This window comes from Odocoileus virginianus, chromosome 6 (genome assembly GCF_023699985.2).
Source record: "Odocoileus virginianus isolate 20LAN1187 ecotype Illinois chromosome 6, Ovbor_1.2, whole genome shotgun sequence".
In the NCBI taxonomy this organism is placed as follows: domain Eukaryota; kingdom Metazoa; phylum Chordata; class Mammalia; order Artiodactyla; family Cervidae; genus Odocoileus; species Odocoileus virginianus.
The window spans coordinates 29,791,349-29,813,634 of record NC_069679.1 but is presented as its reverse complement, the minus strand read 5'-3'; the positions used below and the strand labels follow the sequence as shown (position 1 = coordinate 29,813,634).

At 36.4% G+C, this 22,286-nt stretch overlaps 1 protein-coding gene across 1 annotated transcript in view; it reads left to right on the top strand.

The window, feature by feature from the left end:
* Positions 1 to 22,286, top strand: part of MDGA2 (MAM domain containing glycosylphosphatidylinositol anchor 2) — an 854,438-nt gene that overhangs the window by 441,034 nt on the left and 391,118 nt on the right. The gene's annotated exons all lie outside the window — the stretch shown is intronic.

The following is a 22,286-nucleotide window of genomic DNA, read 5'->3' as shown; positions in this document are numbered from 1 at the left end:
GTTTTAAATATTTCAAACAAGTTGATTATTGGGTATTTTAACACTTTGCTAATGTGAAAAAAGCCACCACAACCTTTATCCCCTCCCTGAAGACACTGAAGAGGCTATTCATTCATTTAACCATCATTCTTAGTGTTCTGTAAGGTGCCAACAGTTATTGCATCATCAATCCTTGCCCAGCATCTAGGGAAGCATTTGAGAAAGTAATCCAAGTTAGCATTCATTGTGCTTTAATAAACCTATGGGAAATAATATCTTGCCTACTTAGCAGTCCTTCATCCCAGAAATAGTGTGGGATTCTCAATCTATTTCCATCAATCTTATCTATTTAGGACTTTTCTCAAGCACTAACTTCTCCTATACAATTCCAACTAAAAGTTAATTGCATCCTTCAGTTTTGTTCTTTGGGACACTTAAAATAAAATCATCTCCCCACAGTGGACTCTTCTCTGTAACCCTATTTTCTCTGACACTGATTCTTCCTCTCTTTTACCTTGACCCTTGACCCCAGGCTTTGACGTTGGTAAAGTCCTTGATTTGAGGACCATTTCTGGGTCTTCAGATCTAGCATCTTGAATAGCCACTGAGACCATGTGGGAGAGTTAGCTTTTCTTGGCCTGAATTTAGACAAGTAGGAAGCAGGAGACAGGAAGAGATAAGATGGATACATTTCTCTTTATTTCATTTCTCAGAGAACTGCAATGAAAGTATGTTTCCAGTGTGCAAATCTTCCAGATAATCCTGCAGGCAGAAACAGGCACAGCAGGAGCAACATACCTTTTCATTGCCCTACATTTTTCCTTGCCTCAGTCACACCTTCTGCTTTTTATCCCCCTTCATTTCTCTAGACTTGCATCTCCCAAAGAAACTGTCAACAATGTCTTGCTTTGGGCACTACTCTTTCTCAAGGATTGGGACTAAGATAGATGGTATTATTATTCTATTCATTTAGCAAAGATTGTAGAGAATAGAAAGGTTTATAAAATTCCCTTCTACCTACACTGTTACCATCAGTTGTTCATATCATAATTTCTATTATTATTTCAGAACCAAAACAAAACAAAAACTTTTTTCAGAAAACATAAAACCTTTTTTTTTTTCCTTTCTATGATTATTCCAGGAATTAAAAAGAAATCTATCCCTGGGCAAAACTTGTAATAAATGCATCATAAGTGAATACATTGAATGGTGAAATTTCACTAATAGGCTTTTTGGCATGTCATAGTATGAAACAATGCAAAAAAAATTTGTGACCTGATACAGATATATAAGATTTGTGTCATTATCTTCTCTTTATTTCCCTCTAAAATCTAGTAGTAGTAGATTTTGGAAAGTAAGCACTTCTAAAGACAGTATTTTAAGTGACACTTGAAACTTTTCTCTTTCACATACTTAATATCATGCACTCTTTTAAAACCAATAAGGTAATGAAGATTTTTATCATTTTGGTATATCCTATAATTGTATAATTAGATATCATAATTGCATGTTCAAATGATTACACATGTGAACACTAATTTCTTAATTATAGACAATTATTTTAACTATGTAAATAAACAGTAATTTACTGAAGTGACAAAAATCAAATAAATACTTCCATCAGAAAATGTCAGGGAAAATAAAAATACGTATTTATTGAAACTACTTCTCAGTGAACTCTAGCATTTTCTGTTTATTATAAGTTTGATATGAACTGTATTAATTTTACAGTAAGACATAACAAGATTGCATCTTACCTGAAATAGTGAATGTATAAGTTTATCAGAAGAGGCAAAAATTCTTTCCATTAAATGTCATGGTGTCATCTTAGAATGTACGTCATCTCCTATTTTCCGTTCAGTTCAGCATACATTTATCTGCTTTTGGTATTGTGTCCTCAACATGAGCCACTGCTATAAGGTATTGACTATTTGAATATATTTGCTATTTGGGGGCTTTTTGGCATTAGGAATAGAAGCTAACAGTGGTCGATGTACATTTGGAATAATGAGATCTTGTGTATGTGTGTGCTGTCACTTCAGTCACATCCGACTGTTTGCAACCCCATGGACTGTAGCCTACTAGGCTCCTCTGTCTATGGTGATTCTCCAGGCAAGAATACTGGAGTGGGTTGCCATGTCCTCCTCCAGGGGATCTTTCTGACTCAGGGATTGAACCTGAGTCTCTTATGTCTCCTGCTCAGATGGTAATGAGATCTAAGGTACTTATAATTTTCTTCACTTAATACATGTTTGAAAACCACTGATGATAAAACTGTGTCCAAACTTTAGTTAACAGTTGAGAAACAGTATCTACACCTTATGTTATTTTGTATGTCTTTGTTGTTTTACTGGAGAACATACGATTGTAGTTTCATATAATTGCATACATAAAACAAATGTAAATATGTATTTATACAAATATAAACATTTTATATGTTGAATATACACTTATATATAAAGTATTTGTACACACATATTATTTGGGTAGTGTCCAGAATTATGAGAGGCGGGTTATGTATTAATATCTTTGTCAATTGCTATGTGACTTTGGTTTTGGTATCTACCTGTATCCCCTTCATGAATCACAGCCTTGTTGTGGCAAAAGGGCTTGTATAACTCAAAGAAGCTAGGATCCATATCATGCAGGGCCACCCAAGACAGATGGGTCATAGTGAAGAGTTCTAACAAAACATGGTTTTCCAGTAAACATGTACATATGTGAGAGTTGATCCATAAAGAAGGATGAGAGTTGAAAACTGATGCTTTTGAACTGTGGAGCTGGAGAAGACTTTTCAGACTCCTTTGGACTTCAAGGAGCTCAAACCAGTCAATCCTAAAGGAAATCAACCCTGAATATTCCTTGGAAGGACTGATGATGAAGATGAAGCTTCAATACTTTGGCCACCTGATGCAGAGAGCTGAATTATTGGAAAAGACTCTGATGCTGGGAAAGATTGAAGGCAAAAGGAGCAGAGGGTGGCAGAGGATAAGGTGGTTAAATAGCCTCATCTACTCAATGGACATGGATTTAAGCAAACTCCAGCAGACAGTGGAGGACAGAGGAGACTGACGTGCTATAGTCCATGGGGTGGCAAAGAATTGGACACGACTTAGTGACTAAACAGCAATAACAACAAAATCTACAATAAAGTTAATAAAAAGAAAACAAGATATTTATAAAAGATATTTTATAGTGCTATGTGTACTAGTTTTATTTTGAACCATTCAGGTAGTTGTAAACATTTTAGGGGTTACTCTTAATAGCCCAAGGGGCCATAAGCTGAGTGAGTTTCATCTGTGTCACTTACTTTCGTAAAGGACCTCAATTCAAAGTATAGAGCTGTTGGTAACATCCATTGTTAGAGACCCTCCTTCATGATTTTCACCCCAATGTTCATTGCAGCACTGTTTATAATAGCCAGGACATGAAAGCAACCTAGATGCCCATCAGCAGACGAATGGATAAGGAAGCTGTGGTACATATACACCATGGAATATTACTCAGCTATTAAAAAGAATTCATTTGAATTAGTTCTAATGAGATGGATGAAACTGGAGCCCATTATACAGAGTGAAGTAAGTCAGAAAGATAAAGAACATTACAGCATACTAACACATATATATGGAATTTAGAAAGATGGTAATGATAACCCTATATGCAAAACAGAAAAAGAGACACAGATGTACAGAACAGACTTTTGGACTCTGTGGGAGGAGGTGAGGGTGGGATGTTTCGAGAGAACAGCATGTATATCATCTATAGTGAAACAGATCACCAGCCCAGGTTGGATGCATGAGACAAGTGCTCGGACCTGGTGCACTGGGAAGACCCAGAGGAATCGGGTGGAGAGGGAGGTGGGAGGGGGGACAGGGATGGGGAATACATGTAACTCCATGGCTGATTCATGTCAATGTATGACAAAACCCACTGCAATGTTGTGAAGTAATTAGCCTCCAACTAATAAAAATAAATGGAAAAAAAAAGTTTGAATTCCCCCCTGTCCTAGGAGTAAGAGTGAAATGTTCTAAGGAATTTCTTAATGAGTCTGAACTGAAAGTCATGTTTTCTGTTAGTGGAGTAGTCTTTTAGATAAGAAACTTTGTAGGAGTCTTTTAATAAGTTTTTAAAAAACATAGTTTTCCTGTGGTTGTGTAAGAAATTCTAGAGCAGCCTCTCTCTGTTTGTACTTATGTGACCAGCAGTCCTGTCTCCTATCCATCCCCTTGGGCAGTTGGATTTTATGCTGTTCATGTATATTTGTGGAATAAATATTCTAGTATCCAGAAAATGCTAATGTAGCTAAATCCAAGGAGAGGAACATGCTTTTGGAGGTTGGGGGCCCCTGATGTGACAAAGTAGTGCTGATATTACCCTGCTAAGCCTGGCTTTGAAGGTGAATCTGATTGATGTCAGATGAGAGTGAGGAGAAAATGGCTGTTATCAGTCAGGTTTCAGTTATAGATAACAGAGTCTATTCTAGCTAGTTTCAGCATAAATGGATTAATTGAAGTAATTAATTGCTTACAAAACTTGATTTTTAAGGGCTGCAGGAGGCTGTAAGGCTGTTTCTACTGGAATGACTTCCAGCATCTATCCACCAATGAACTGTTTCCTCTTTTAGAATCACAAAGTAGTTTCCTAGCCAGTGGATTTAAAAAAAAAATGGATCTTAGTTATGATTGATTCCTCAGAAAATATCTTTCTCCCCACCTAATTTGTTTCTGAATTGTCACTGATCAAACAGAAATTCTGTTCGCAACCTTAGTGCAAAGGAGTCTGGTAAATGTAATTTTCAGCTCTCTGGCTTCAGATTGTAAGAAGGCATCCTACTCAGAAGTTGAAAGACATGGTAAGCAACCAATGAACTGTATCTTGTGGTCCAAGGGGGCAATTAAATGGGATGATTTCACATTCATCTATCACTATAAACAATTTGGTCTTCACTCTATTTGGACTTGGTGGCTCTGTGGTAAAGAATCCTCCTGCCAATGCAGGAGATGCAGGTTCCATCCCTGGGTCAGAAAGACCCCCTCAAGGAGGAAATAAATCCCACCCCAGTATTCTTGTCTGGGAAATACCATAGACAGATGAGTCTGAGGGGCTTCAGTCCATGTGGTCGCAAAAAGTCAGACGCAACTTATCAATTGAGCACACATGCTCATATTTGGATAAAAGTCAAAATCTCAAACTTGTTATCAAAGATCTAAGTCTTGAATTTGCCAGCATTTGAAGATTATATTATATCAATTTCCTGTTGTTTGTGGAAACCACTCTGTCTTAGGACATACTTCTTTGTAGACCTCTTTTAATTTTAAAATTCTTCTCTCATTTTAGCCCAGCAAACAGATTCTATTCTGCAGAAATCTACAGATATTCTTATTTCCTTCCTGTCACAGAAATATTCAGTCCTGAGAATCACAGGATAATTTTGTTCTTTATTGTTCATTTCCATTTAAATTGGGAAAAACAGTCTGGTAGAAATATAAATTGGGCTTTCCTGGTGGCTCAGATGGTAAAGAATCTGTCAGCAATGTGGGAGATGTGGGTTTGATCCCTGAGTCAGGAAGATCCCCTGGAGAAGGGAATGGCAACACTCCAGTATTCTTGCCTGGAGAATTCCATGGACAGAGGAGCCTGGCAGGCTACAGTCCATGGGGTCGTGAAGAGTCAGGCATGACTGAGTGACTAACACTTTCTTTTTTTTTCAGAAATATAAATATGTGGCAGAAATATTACAGTGTGTTGGTAAAGCTGAATGATGTGTTCTCTCTTTACTAAGAGTTTAGGCACCATCCTTTGATCTATCTGTTCTGAGAGAAAAATTCTTTGATCTTGAATCAAAGCTATCAGACTGAGTTTCTGTTAGCAACACCAAAGCATGACTAAAACCAGATTGATTTCAGAGAGAGCTTCCCCATATACTCATTGTAGGCCCTTGGACAAATCACTTTACTGTTTTCAGCATCAGTTTTCTCATCTGTAAAGTGGGGCTGTAGTCCCTAAATTATATGACTGTGAGAATTAAATGAGATGTCATAATAAAGCATTTTTCAGATTAAACTGTTAGTAAATTATTGACTACTTTTAGTAGAAATTCAGAGTCATACAGATGTTTTTTAAAACGCTTTAACAGCTAGTTATTAATTGTATGGTCTTAGGAAAGGTTTTATAGTTAACCTTTTTGAATCTCAATTTATTAATTTGCAAATTAAGTATAATAACATTTTCTTCTAGGATTTTTTATGAAGACAATTATGCAGAAGTGACTATATAGAATCTAACACAATATTAGTTCCCATATGTTCTCTATCTAAGCTTTATCCAAAATTGAAACAAGGTAAAAAGAAATTCTGGAAATATTTTACTATGACATCAATCTAGAGGGCTGAAATGTTTCAACTATGTTTGAAATTAGCATACCATTAATACTCTCTGATTTGTAGCTCCTGAAATTAAGCCACTTGCTTGAATATTTAAATGGTCCTCTTTCATTTTTATTATTTATAATGCCTCAGTTTGGTTTTGCATGTCTTCTTGTGATAGCTTTCAATCATCTGGATGTTGCTTCAAGTTTAAATTCCAAGTCAGCAGTTATGAGTAAAGATCATTTGCACCTCTGAGTGTTGTAAGGTGCCCATAAAGTATCTTACTGTTCTTATTCTTGTTTTTCTAAAAGTTGCTCAAATGTTTTAGGAGAAAAGTATGTGATAAAGATTTTTCCATAGATTGAAAATGTACCCATAGGAATTGAAGTTGTTAATTTTTCTTTCTAGTTTCAGATACTCAGAAAAGTGCAGGACAGATAATTTACTCTCAAATGTATCCTTAGGCCAATTCAATATACCTTTCTTTCAGTATTTTAGATGAATTATGAGAAAGCATGAAATAGAATCGTACTTTATTAAATATTTGGTATAATCCGGCTAAATTTATTTATTAGGAGAAGGTCAGAATATCATAATTGCAAACATTTCTGCCAAGCCTACATGCCAAAAGACATTGTCATTTTTCTGAAGTGTGTTGGTGTTTTTTTTCAGCATTTCAAATAGCAAAAGTTCATTTAGTTATCTTATGAATAAATGTAAATGCAGCTTTAGTAGGGTACACTCTTGGAGTGAGTGAGGCAGAGCAATTTTTTTTTATTATATTTCTAATACTCTGCAGTGTCTGAAATACTGTTAATTTAGATTATATTTTATTATAAAAATCATTAAAGAATTTGCTGCTTTGCTTTCAGCAAGATTAAGTGTGATGGTGAAAAATGTCCCATAAGAAACCCATAGGGAAGAAAGTGGAAAACTATCTGTTTATCAGCAACACTGTAAAAATACTTAATAGTTAAAATTTGTGGTTAAATAAATATTGATTATTAAATATAAAAGTGCTAAATTTAAATCAGAGGAAACTTTCAAAGTTCTGGAAGAAACCCTATAGTGAACCTTGACTACCCTCCTGTATATATTCTCAAATTGCCAAAGAAAAGTGTTTAGAATATACTGTATACCATTACAGCACCTGCTCCTTCATAAAAATGACATATTGATGATTGAGTTGTAAAAACTCAGTGTAATGATTTATTTATTTTTTAACCAATGGCTTATTCTTTGTCTTATGAGCTGGCACTCTGATATTTTAGATGCCTTAAATAGAGCATTTCCAATGTGTACAGTTTATTTCTTTGAATGCTTCTGGTTACTTCTTCAAGAGTAGTATTTTGATTATTTTGCATTTGGAAAAACAAATCAAATGTTTATAAGGTCAGCAAATGTTAAAAATGGATTTCTTATTATTTAATTTTTTCATGACAAGTTGCCTTTGTCTGTTAATTACCAAATGCAGAAATAATAGTACCTTAAACAAGATAAATTTCAATTCTGTCTAGAAAATGAATCTAGATGTCAAAATGATTGAGATAGTATGATCCCTTCATGGTATCATGAGGGACCCATCTTTAGCACATATGACTTCTGCCTTGGAGTTAGCTCACAATATAAGATGGGTTCTGCAGCCTTAGCTATCACAGTTGAATTTCAGGCAGGAAGGAAGAAATGGGAAACACAGAAATGGGTCCATGCCCTTCTCTTTTAAGGCGTTTCTTTGGAGGGCTCTCACAACACTTCTGCTACGAGGTATACATATGTGCAGAAAGAATAAAGCTAGCAGATCTGAGAATATGGTGCTTAGACAGGCCTGCTTGAAAGGTTAGTCCTTGCTCGGCATCTGGGAATTTGGATTTCAGGAAGGGTTGCTCCATTCACCCTCTGATTAGAATGGTTCATTGTGCTTAATTTTTTTTCTGCAAACAATATGATTGGCATGGAACACTTGCTTTACCGTTGCAGGTTGAATTTTGATATAGACAGGGCAGATGGTTCCTATGTGACCAGACCCAGTAAAAACTGAATCTCTAGTAAGCTTCCCTGATAGAATATTTCATAAGTGTTGTCATTAGCTAATGCTAGAGGAGTTAAGTGCCTCCTTGTGACAACATGGGGAGAGGATTCCTGGAAGCTTATTTCTGTTTTCCTTTAAATGTCATCCCCCCTGTCACATTTCTCTTTTATTAATTTTGTTTTGTATCCTTTCACTGTAATATGTCATAGTCATGAGTATGACTATATCATGAGTCCTATAAGTCCTCTGTGAGTCATCAAACTTAGACATGATCTTGGAGACCTCTTAAAAAAAATGAAAATTCAGTAAGTGACTGAATACTTACTCAGTCACTCAAGTTATAAAACACATTCTCAAGTTATAAAACACATTTTAAGGTCTATCACAAATGTGATTTTTTTTTGGTACTAATATTCATAGTATGATTTTAAATTTTTATTGGCCTTCTCTTTTCATCACCATGACTGCAAAGCTTTGGATCTGATGACTGGAAGAATGGAGTTGTCATTAACTGAAATGGAAAGATGGTGAGAGTTGGTTTGGAGGGAAGATCAAGAGTTTCTATCTTGATCAATTTTGGATATGTTACATTGTAGACAGAGAGTAGATGGTGGTGCCAGAAGACTGGATTCAAGAGAGAGGGCTCAACTACAAATATTAAATTAGAAGTCATCATCATGTAAGAGGCATTTAAGATACAGAAGGGATGAACAAGGAAGTGAGTGTAGATGGAAAGGAGCAAGCTTTAGGCACTCAGCATCCATTTAAAAGTCAGGGAGATGAGTAGGAACCACCAAAGGAAACTAGAAAGCAGTGCACAGTAACGTGAAAGTGAAAACTGCTCAATTGTGTCAGACTCTTTGCAACCCCATGGACTATACAGTCCATGGCATTCTCCAGGCCAGAACACTGGAGTGGTAGCCTTCCCCTTCTCCAGGGATCTTCCCAACCCGGGAATCGAACACAGGTCTCCTGCATTGCAGGTGAAATCTCTACCAATTGAGCCACAAGGGAAGCCCAAGAATACTATAGTGGGTAGCCTATCCCTTCTCCGGCAGATCTTCCTGACCCAGGGATCAAACCAGGGTCTCCTGCACTGCAGGCAGATTCTTTACCACCTGAGCTATCAGGGAAGCCTGAATGGACAGTAAGGAAGCAGCAAAACAAATCACTTTCCAGTCACCTTGTGGAAACTTGGGAGAATATATCTTTTTCTTTTTTCCTGTTTTTAATAGCTTGCATTGTTGTTGTCCAGTCGCTAAATCATGTCCGACTCTTTGTCACCCTGTTGACTGCGCCTGCTAGGCTGCATGGCCAAAATACTGTAGCTTGAACTTTAGCATAAGTACTTCCAGTCAATATTCAGGATTGATTTCCTTTAGGATTGACTGGTTTGATCTTGCAGTCCTGGGGACTCTCAAGAGCCTTCTCCAGCACCACAATTTGAAAGCATCAATACTTTGGCTCTCAGTCTTCTTTATGGTCCAATTCTCACATCTGTACATGATTACTAATAAAACCATAACTTTCACTATGTGGACCCTTGTCAGCAAAGTGATGTCTTTGCCTTTTAATATGCTGTCTAGATTTTTCACAGGTATCCTTCTGCGGAGCAAGTGGCTTTTAATTTCATGGCTGCACTTACCGTCCGCAGTGATTTTGGAGTCCAATAAAATAAAATCTGCCATTGTTTCCATTTTCCCCCTTCTATTTACCATGAAGTGATGGGACCAGATGCCATGATCTTAGTTTTTTGATTGTTGACTTTTAAGCCAGCCCTTTCACTCTCCTCTTTCACCTTCATCAAGGGGTTCTTTAGTTCCTCTTTGCTTTCTGCTATTAGAGTGGTATCATCTGCTTATCTGAGGTTATTGGAAATGAAGTCAAATCTTTACATTTTAATCATATCTGAATACATTTAGCATGGTGTTTGATATTTTTCTGCCAGCTGTATTGCAATGTTGATTCATTTAACATGCTATCTTCTAAATTTGGATGGTTTTCTGATAAATGAATTCATAACTCACATTACCTATTCTTCTGTTTTCATTTTTATATTATTTATCTCCAATATTTCCAGCTCTCTCGAATGAACTTAGCTTTATAAATTTGCTTTTGTCCATTTATCAAATTTTATTCTTGTCCTAGATAGTACTACTAATTGGTGATTCAGTAGGAATTTAAAATTTGACAATAGAGAAGTACCATTTGATATTTTCTTCTAAATTCACCCATCCATATTCAAAGGATAATCCTATGTTTATAAAGATAAAATGAAAATATTAATATTTAGATATTAATTAAATTGATTAAAATCATAGAATTTACCCCCAGATCCCTCTGTTTTATTTCAAAATAAATGTGGCTAAGTAGACTTAGTTTTCATTTGAGGAAATATTTATTAAAAGATCAACACCTCAATTAATTGAAACTCATTATACTGTGGGTGCCTTATGGAGTGGTTTTTCTCTATTTTATGTTTCATTGTCAGCAGACTTATAGTGCTAGGAATCCATTCAAGCAACAATGATTTTGTTCAGTTCAGTTGCTCAGTCGTGTCCGACTCTTTGCGACCCCATGAAATGCAGCACTCCAGGCCTCCCTGTCCATCACCAACTCCTGGAGTCTACCCAAACCCATGTCCATCAAGTTGGTGATGCCAATCAGCCATCTCATCTTCTGTCATCCCCTTCTCCTCCTGACCCCAATCCTTCCCATCATTAGGGTCTTTTCCAATGAGTCAACTCTTCGCATGAGGTGACCAAAATATTGGAGTTTCAGCTTCAGCATCAGTCCTTCCAATGAACACCCAGAACTGATGGGTGTTCAGTTAGGATGTTCTGTTCAGATAGTATGTTCAGATAGGTGTTCAGTTTAGGATGGACTGGTTGAATCTTCTTGCAGTCCAAGGGACTCTCAAGAGTCTTGTCCAACACCACAGTTCAAAAGCATCAATTCTTTGGCACTCAGCTTTCTTGACAGTCCAACTCTCATATCCATACATGACCACTGGAAAAACCATAGCCTTGACCAGATGGACCTTTGTTGGCACAGTAATGTCTCTGCTTTTAAATATGCTATCCAGGTTGGTCATAACTTTCCTTCCAAGGAGTAAGTGTCTTTTAATTTCCTGGCTGCAATCACCATTTGCCATGATTTTGGCACACAGAAAAATGAAGTCTGACACTGTTTCCCCGTCTATTTGACATGAAGCGATGGGATCAGATGCCATGATCTTTATGATCTCATGAATGTTGAGCTTTAACCCAACTTTTTCACTCTTCTCCTTCACTTTCATCAAGAGACTTTTTAGTTCCTCTTCACTTTCTGCCATAAGGGTGGTATTGTCTGCATATCTGAGGTTATTGATATTACTTTTATATCTTAGACTCAGTGCATTGGATTGAAGACACCAAAATCAAGAAGAGTCCTTGATGCAATAGGTTGTAGTTTATTAAAGGCAAAATAGTTGTCTTAGGTCTGGTTCTTTAGAAGTAGACTTTGAGATGAAAATTCAAGCCCAAGGGATTTATTAGGGAAATGCTTTTAGGAGATACTGCTAGTGGAGTAAAAAAAGCAAGACAGGAAAAGGAAGAAGCCAGGCAAGGGTGTGAATTTAGGGGATTAGCCTCAACCTCATCTTGTGGAAGGAGCTCTAGAATGTAAGTTATGATTCAAAATCTGTCCTAAGGGAGACAAGGGAGTTGGGCTTTCATGGTCACTAAAAAGCCATTGGATAGAGAGGAAAATCTCTAGCATTTCTCATACTCTGCCTCTGAGAGCAAAGTGACCCCCCAGACCTGAGACCTTCCAAGGGGAAGAGGGCATTCTTAGGAGATGAACATGGAAAGCACAAAAGGGGCTACAAGAGATTCAGGCAGAACACCAGTTATCTATTTCATAGAAATAGCTAAATTATATGACACATAATGAGTACTCGCAGAGAGATTTCCAAGCTGCTATGGCAACCCTGAGGACAGGATGAAATATAGTTCTATGGGAGAGGGAAGACTTTCTAATAAAATGATTTCTGGAGGATCAGAGGGAGTTAACTAGATAATGAGTGAAGGAAAAAGAACTTTCATTTCAGGAGGAGACTGGTGTACAAAGACACAGAAAAAAAAAAGAATTCTTACTTTTTAAGCCTGTCATGGGTTTAAAATCAACCAATAAAATAAAAAAAGCATTTTATTTACTTTTAAAGAAGTAAAATCCTGTTACTGGTTGTCTGGAGTCCATGATTAATATCTTGGTTATGCTACAAAAGAAAAGCCTTCAATGAGGCAATATGCAGTAACCCTCAACACTTTTTAAAGCATTTGCACCAAAATGTACCCTCTTCTGTCATCTTTGGTTTGATAGACTGCTACCAGGTCCTATTGTAGTTATTCATACACATGTAGGAAACGACATTGTTAAAGATAAATACAAAATTTACTTAGTATCTCTCACTGCTTATATTCACAAGAGATTAATAAAATCTTCAAAGTTTAAGTTCAAAAGAAAAGACACAGTCAAGCGAATGATGAGAAAAAAATGTTTTCTCTGCTTTAAGGCGTATCTCATTTTCAGAAATACCCATGTCCTCACCTCAAAATTCTCCTATTGTTTCCAATGCATTTACCATAATGATTCCCTCTCCTTCACCATTCTATTCTTTGGTTGGTGAGAAGACCCCAGGTTGATCTTCAGACTCTCTTTTATGTTTATTGCTTCCCTGAGCTTCTTACTCACACTACACACTTTAAACAATTCTTCCTTATCACAATGTGGACATATTAACAGATAGTAACTCTAGCTTGTAGAAATCATTTAAAGCTCTAAATTATTTTTAGTAGTAGTCATATTAGTGATAGTAGTGATCTCTAATATTGGTCAACATACTAGAAAAATATAATGTTCCATGCATAGACTGAAGAAGTTTTTGATTCCCTGGTGTCTCGGTGGTAAAGAATCCACCTGTCAGTGCAGAAGACTCAGGAGATGCAGGTTCAGTCCCTGGCTTGGAAAGATCCTCAGGGAGTAGGAATTGGCAATCTACTCCAGTATTCCTGCTGGAAAATTCCAAGGGCAGCAGAGTCAGGCGGGCTGCAGTCTATGGGGTTGAAAATAGGCACGGCTGAGCACACACACAGTCTATAGAAGTTTTCAGGTTAAAAACTTGTTGCTTTGACAGAAAATTTTTGTATAATATTTAGAAACAAGAGTGACATTTTTCTATCATTTATAATAGACTGATGCACTTTGTTAAAAATTGAACCCATAAGATCTGGAGTCCTGTTCCACTCATAGTTCTATTTATTGTATTAAGTAGCTCAAAGAGAATATATTGTCTCTGTTATTTTCCCTGATATCAGTACAGGATAAGAGGATAACTTTTATTTTCAAAACTGTAAAGAGCACTGTTTACTTATAATCATGCTTCTGCTGCTGCTAAGTCACTGCAGTCGTGTCCGACTCTGTGTGACCCCATAGACGCAGCCCACCAGGCTCCCACGTCCCTGGGATTCTCCAGGCAAGAACACTGGAGTGGGTTGTCATTTGAAAAGTGAAATGAAGTTGCTCAGTCGTATCCAACTCTTAGCAACCCCATGGACTGCAGCCCACCAGGCTCCTCCGTCCATGGGATTTTCCCGGCAAGAGTACTGGAGTGGGGTGCCATTGCCTTCTCCTACTTATAATCATGCCTTTATGCTTTTTCAGACTATCACTCTGGAAATGACAAGAGCCATGACTGGCTGTGTTTAGTGCCCAAAGGCTCTGGTGGCAAATCACCCCAATAATTATAGCAGAGCAGATGATGTTTATCTTACTTTTTCTCTGGATGTCTTTTACAGATAAAGGATCTTCTTTCAGAGTATGAACAAGGCTGGGACAAAGCTCATATTTGTCATCATAGATTGACCTGAGGAGACAGGAGAATAAAGCCTAACACCTTGACAACTGATAGAAAGTATCTTTAATTCACAAAACTCCTCATTCACTAGATGTTAATTAAAGGGGAGAACCTAGAAGTCTGAGAATTGTCAGGGGCTAACAACTTACTGAGTTTGTAATATCTATGGAATACAGTCTTTTGGATTCACCTAGCTCTCTCTCTGGTCTGCACTTCAGGTTTTTACCATTTTCATAAGCTATTTTAGTCAACAGTGATTTTATTTAAGACTACATAAAAATAATGATGTTTCAGAAATATCATTATTTGCAAAAAGCAAAGTAGAAAATTCTGTTGAGAGTTGGGTGACTCTAAGCTAAGTGTTATGATCTGCAGCCTAGGAGTATCTCCAAGCTGTTCCCTTAGATTATATAGTTACCATAGAGTATCCCCCTAAAGTGTAGCATCTTTCTTTTTCTGTACCTGTTATTTTTATGGAAATTAAAAGGGTTTAAATACAATCATATTTAACAATGCGGCATATCTGAGTAGTGAATGTATTTTATTCCTGCTTTGGGACTAGCAAGTTGTCCCAAATAACCCATCTCCTCTTTTTCCAGAGCTATAGAATTAGATTTTAGAAGGAGCCTAGGAGACAGGAGCTCTGCATGCTAAAGAGTACACTTCCCAGCCTTTCTGGTAGCTATGGGTGGGGCTCTGTCTATCTGAAGTGAGCCAGTGTCCTGAGGCAATATCCTAGAGCCTTCTGTAAACCGATCTTGTAGGCACTTTTTTGTCTTTTCCTCTTTTCTTCTGCTAGGAATGGGATGTGAAAACTAGATTTGTAGCTGCTATTCTGGGCCTTGAGCTCAAGCAGCACGTGGTTTCAAGCAGGTGGTTTCAAAGAGCCTGAGTCCCTGAGCAGAGTCATTGAATTCTCACTGGTCTGCCTCACTCCAGATTTTTTTTTTTTTTTTTTTACATGATGGAACCTAAATTTATCTTGTATAAATCGCTGTTCATGTGTCTATCTTACAGCTGAATTATATTCACCTTCCCTCATAGCTTAGTTGGGCTTCCCTGATAGCTTAGTTGGTCAAGAATCCACCTGTAATGCAGGAGACCCCAAGTTTGATTCCTGGGTCGGGAAAATCTGCTGGAGAAGGGATAGGCCACCCTCTCCAGTATTGGGGGGCTTCCCTTGTGGCTCAGCTGGTAAAGAATCTGCTGGCAATGCGGGAGACATGGGTTCGATCTCTGGGTTGGGAAGATCCCCTGGAGAAGGGAAAGGCTACCCACTCCAATATTCTGGCCTAGGGAATTCCATGGTTGAAAGAGTCAGACACGACTGAGTGAATTTCATGTGTTTATCTCACAGCTGAATTATATCCACCAACACTTCAAGTTTCAACTTGTCCTACATTTCATTCAACAGATTAAATATCTACTGAACTAATCAGGGTTGGGATGCAGAGTTGAATTATCTGTAGAGTATTTCTATGGGTGTGTGTGTGTATGTATGTTCTTCCTTATCACTCCAGGTTTATCAATTAAAGTTTGGCTGTTAGTCATAGAAACCACCTCCCTCCCAAAGTATGACCTAAGATAGAGTTTTATTTTTCTCCTATGTAGAAACCCAGAAGCTATACATAGTTCAGGTTAGGTAGGTGAAACTCCCATGATGTCAGAGATTTAGATTCTTCTGTTTATAGATTCTCTGTGCTTGACTTTCATTCCATATCAGGTCAGGGTCCAAGATGGCAGACAGCAGTAATGTGCTGAAATGGCGAAATGTGGGGGGCTGCTTCCCTATAAGAATATTTCTTCTTGAAACACACTGGCAAGAATGTAGCTGAAATGGGAATTGCCTTTGTTTGGGGTAACCTTGTGCCTGATGAATACTGTGGGATTCAATTCCTGTGGAAGAAGGAGAAATCAACATCAGGGAATTGGCAGATTCTAACACATTGTAATAGTTTGTTCCTTCTGCACGGAAGCCTATATAGTCTCCTTTGTAGACTTTGAGGTCACAAGTTCTATCAGAGCATGCCTAGGGTTTCTTCATGGGCTTCCCTGGTAGCTAGCTAAAAAATTCATCTGCAATGCAGGAGACTCCAGTTCACTTCCTGGGTCGAGAAGATCCGCTAGAGAAGAGACAGGCTACCCACTCAAGCATTCTTGGGATTCTCTGGTAGCTCAGCTGGGAAAGAATCCACCTGCAATGCAGGAGACCCCAGTTCAATTCCTGGGTCGGAAAGATCCACTGGAGAAAAGACAGGCTACCCACTCAAGTATTTTTGGGATTCCCTTGTGACTCAGCTCTTAAAGAATCCACCTGCAATGCGGGAGACCTGGGTTTGATCCCTGGGTTGGGACGATCCCCTGGAGAAGGGAAAGGCTACCCACTCCAGTATTCTGGCCTGGAGAATTCCATGGATGGTATAGGAGTTTCTTTTCTCATCAATTAGATGTATAAATTACATCTAATTTAACTTGGTTAACCCCCTTAATGAGTAAAGTTATCTTTCCAAAACTCAGAAATATTTCCTTTCATTATTTATCATTTTAAGTAGAGGGGGAAAAAACCCTTTCCATAAGTGATTATTTTTTATTCTTTCTATACTTTTCTGGTTTTTCTATTATATTTCACAGCTGCATTCCATTTTTTTATTTTAAACTTATTTATAATAAATTCAATATTTGTTCATAGTCAAGTGTAAATAAGAATTTTAAATAATAAATTTTTCAAAAGAATATTTTACATATTCTCTTCTTTCACCAGTCCCACTCACAGAATTAATCAAGTTTAAATTTTGTGTGTATTCATGTGTTCCATTTATGTATTGATATGTATTAACATATTAGTGCATGCCTGCATGCTAAATCGCTTTAGTCATGTCTGACTCTTTGCGACCCTATGGATTGTAGCCTGCCAATCTCCTCTGTCCATGGGGATTCTCCAGGCAAGAATACTGGAGTGGGTTGCCATTTCCTTCTCCAGGAGTAACATATTAGTGTATATGTGAAATGCATGTACACACATGTACGTTTTTTTACACAGATTAGAACAGTCTCTTTTTTGTTATCTTGATAAAACATTTTGTATGTTTATTCCTTCATTACTCTATTCAATTCAGCTTTATAGTCAATTAAGTTGTCATCACTCCCCTATCTTTTGATATTGTTTTCAGTGTTGTACTATTACATAGACATTTTTCTACATTCTTGTCCAAATGTTAGGTATATTTTAACTAGATCATTGCTAAGTCCAAGTCTGAATGAGTTTCCATTTTTTGACATAATGTACTGGGTTCTGCTCCAAAAAAGGAAGATTTTACCGTCTGACCCTGCCAGTCCCAGCTATGAAATCTCAACAGCACAAGATAGCATCAGTGTTTGTGGCTCTTCAATAGGTGAAAGTTGGTTTCTCATGCTTTGATTTACAGTTTTAGAAGAAAAGAAATTGAGCATCTCTTTATTTAAATAATGCCAATTTGTAGTTCTATTTTTTTCCTTTTCTTATCCATTAACTCACTCATCATCTAGTGTACTATATATATATAATACATATATGTGTATATATTATGGAAACTGACCCTGATTCTGACATTTTTAATAGTAAATTGTCTTACATAATTTTTAAAAAAGAGTGACATATTAATCAAAATGATAGATTTTTTTTTTAAGAATTTGTAATAAAAGCCCTGCTCACTTGAATAATTGTAGACAGATCACTCCATATTTTCTTATGGAACGATTTTAGTTTTCTACATTGAAATCTTTATTGCATCTAGAATTAATTTTGATTTGAGGGGTGGGTTATAGAGTCAGCTTTTTTTTTTTTTTCCCATTATGGATATATAGTCAATTGCCCCAACACCACTTACTAAACAAATTTTCTTTCCCTTTTCATTTAAAATATTTCCTGTATGAAATCCTAAATTATATACATATTTCTCTACTCTTAACAGTGTTCTCTTGTGTGGTCCCTAGATGTCTCTGGGGACCCTGTGATCTTTACAAGGAGTTTATGAAGAAGAATGTTGTCTCTTACTATGCTGATTTTTCAGTAAAGGAAGATAAAACAGGCGGCACGTTAGCACAGAACAAAGCTGTGGCATCAGATTGTACTAGCAGTCTTTGTATTCTTCGCTAATTCAATACTATTTACTCACAGTAATAATAATAATAATAATAAAATAAAAGATGAGTGTCACTATTTTTGATATATCAGTAAAAATCAATATTCATTTTTTAAAGATTTTTTTTTTTAATGTGGTCCACTTGTAAAGTGTTTACTGAATTTGTCTTACATTTCTTGGTCTCTTTTGGCTGAGGCATGTGCTATCTTAGCTCCCTTATCAGGGAACACACCCCCACCCTCTACATTGGAAGACAAAATCTTAACCACTGGACCCCCAGGGAAGTTCCAGTATTAGTTTTTAACATCTTAGAACACAGTTACTATATTTTTAATATTCTAAGTGACAAAATGGAAAATTCCTAAAAAGCATTTCTGCTGCTTACTAAAGTACAGTGTTTGTCTCAAGGCAAAGTCTTGTATGAATGAGTTTTGTGGAAAATTACCCACTTTTTAAAAATAGAATAATGTTTTTTTTACTTAAAAGGATGCTCTTTATACAAACAGTGTTTATTCAGATTTGGGTATTTGGCAAGTATTTCCTCAAAAATGAATGAAATGAACCTATCATCCCAAATAAAACACCTTAACAACGTTCATTGCTGATGATAAATTTCACATATTTAAAAGAAAATTTAGAATTTTGGAAAATCTGCCAACAGAAGCATGATAGCATGGTAGTCACATATACTAATTTCACCAATCCTTATAGAAGACTATTCTATGAAGATTGATGATATTAGTGTATGTGAATTGCATTATATACTGAGCTATCTCAACATCTGGAAGATCTTCATAACTCAATGAATTCATATTTTCCAGATGACTAATCTATGTTGCTACAAAATCATGCATGAGAAAATGATCTATTAAAAGTGCAAGACAGACCAATGGGTTTTAGTGTCACAAAGAGCCAAAAGGGCATTGATATGGTTTTCAATTCTATTTTGCAAGTAGGAAAGTAACACTGAAGAAATTTTACTGTAGTATCAAGGAAGACTGTCCACACTTATCTAAAAAGGCTATTAAATACTACTCCCTTTATAGCCAGTCAAGATTTTCTTCAAATATTTCTGACAAACCCAACATTCTGCCACAGATTGCATGCAGATGTTGATATAATTATCTACAGCTTTTTTTTAACTAAAGAAGGTACTGAAGAGATTTGCAAAACTATAAAGCAGTTCCATTCATTTTATTCAATTGTTTTTGTCTTGAAAAATATAATTTTTGATTAAAAGTGTTCCTTAAGTTAATGCCTTCAGTTTATTAAAATGATTTAAAATGAGTTAATAATACATAATTTAACATTGTTTTAATTTTAGTTTCTACTACACTAATTATGAATATACTTTAAATAAGCTAAAGATATTTGAGATCCTTAATAATTTTTGATAGAGTAAAAGTATTCTAAGATCAAAAGTTTGAGAGTCTATATCATAATTTATTCTCACTCTTTTCTCTTTCTTTGTCTCTCTCCCCACCCACACACACACACACCCACACACACACACACACAGACACACACACACACAGACACAGACACACAGACACACACACAGACACACACAGACACACACACACATACACACAGACACACACACACATGCACACACACAGACACACACGCACACACACACACAGACACACACGCACACACACACAGACACACACACACATAGACACACACACACACACACACACACGCACACTCTTATTCTCTACCTCCCCCAATTCCTGGACAATTGCCAGTATTATAACAGTATTCTAAAACTAAATTATTATCTTAATATCATGTTTTTAATATCCAAAATTTCTAGGCCATTTCCATAACTCTTTTGATTCTGAACTTACTTTTTATATTCTGAAATGTCTATTTTTTAAAATCAACATAGGTACCATATTGTGATAGTCAAGGAAAACTTGGCCTTTAATTGGAATTGTGTTTTATTTATATCTTAGATTTTACCTTAGAAATATACATATAAGAGAGAATTAGCATATATCTATATAAGATATACAAGACAAAAATATGTAATTTGCTTGTTCATTTCAATCTTTTTTTGTTACCTATAAATTTTGAAAGTTAAGTTAAAATAGAACCCTAGATTTTTCCATTGAAGTGGTACTTATCAAATCAGTGCCCACGTTACCCTTTGTCTTTTTATGAGCATATTAATAATCAGCTTATGAACTACTTGAAATCAGGAATCATCCCATTTAGTTTTTATATATATTTTCTGTACAAAGTATTGGATAAATATTTGATATGTATTTTTATGAATTACTCAATTTTTATTAATCTCTAAGTAAAATTTTAATTTCATGCACAATTAAGGGCAAACATGAATATATTTGTACTGTTATTGTAATGATTTGGAGAATTTTTTAAAGATTCTTAGTGTCATTAGATCAGAAGTTTGAACTAACATTGTATCAAAATAGCATAAATAACAGTAGTATTAAATGATTTAAATTTTGATAACCCACTATTTAGTTGCATTTTTCTATGTTTCTTCATTTGTGTTTGCAGAGGATTTCTATCAGCAGCTTTACAACCTAAAAATAAATAAAGCAATATATTATACAGCAGGGACAAGAAGAGATATAAAACTGAATCTTTTTACATCTTGTTTTGTATCACTTTACAGTACCATCACGTGGCTTTTGTTCAGGTTTATATAAGCTAAAATACACAAAATTTTACTTGAATGCTACTCTTTATTTCTAGTAAAAGCCAAGTCTGATGTACACAGCTGTGTTGAAAAGAACAGTATTGTTTATAATGGAATGTTTTAGATATTCAAAGTGCTTTGGCAGTTTAATAGAAATGTTCTCTTTGGAAAAGTTTACACATTTTTTGAAAATAATTATTGATGTAAAGTGAATTCTAATTATTAAATAGACAAGTCATTTGTAGGTTTATTACAGCAAAGCTATAAAAAAGAAATAAAAATCATATGTAACAACCAGGTGTATAAAATTACACATAATCTCAATAAACTACTCTGGTAATATACTTTAATTAGCCAAATCAAATAGAAAATATTGAGTAAAATAAAGAAACATGTCCAAAAAGAAACTGACAGCCTACCTGTTCCTATGCTAGGTAAATAAAAAATGCCTTACAGTGTTCGGAAAATAGAATTTTAGGGGCTCAAGAAAAAGAAACTAATCTGTATTTCCAATGTACTACTTATATTTAACTTCCTTTGTATATATACGAATATTTTTATTGCCCTTCACACTGATGACACTATGGATGAACTCTATGCAATTGAGTCAGAATTGTATACACTATATAATAATGACACTGCATTTGCTGCTGCTGCTGTTAAGTCGCTTCAGTCGTGTCCGACTCTGTGCGACCCCATAGAAGGCAGCCCACCAGGCTCCCCTGTCCCTGGGGTTCTCCAGGCAGGCACACTGGAGTGGGTTGCCATTTCCTTCCCCAGTGCATGAAAGTGAAAAGTGAAAGTGAAGTCGCTCAGTCGTGTCCGACTCTTCGCGACCCCATGGACAGCAGCCTATCGGGCTCCTCCGTCCATGGGATTTTCCAGGCAAGAGAACTGGAGTGGGGTGCCATTGCCTTCTCCAGACACTGCATTTAAAATTTTATAATTTTATTTTTATATAAACTTCTCTTCTTAATTTTTAATAACTTGCCGAAAATGGCACTGTAGCAGTTTCTGAAAGCCAGCTCTCCAAATGAGTGAAAGTGAAAGTTGCTCACTTGTGTGTGACTCTTTGCGACCTCATGGACTGCACAGACCCCATGGCCCTGGAATTCTCCAGGCCAGAATACTGGAGTGGGTAGCCGTTCCCTTCTCCAGGGGATCTTCCCAAGCCAGGGATCGAATCCAGGTCTCCCACATCTCAGGTGGATTCTTTACC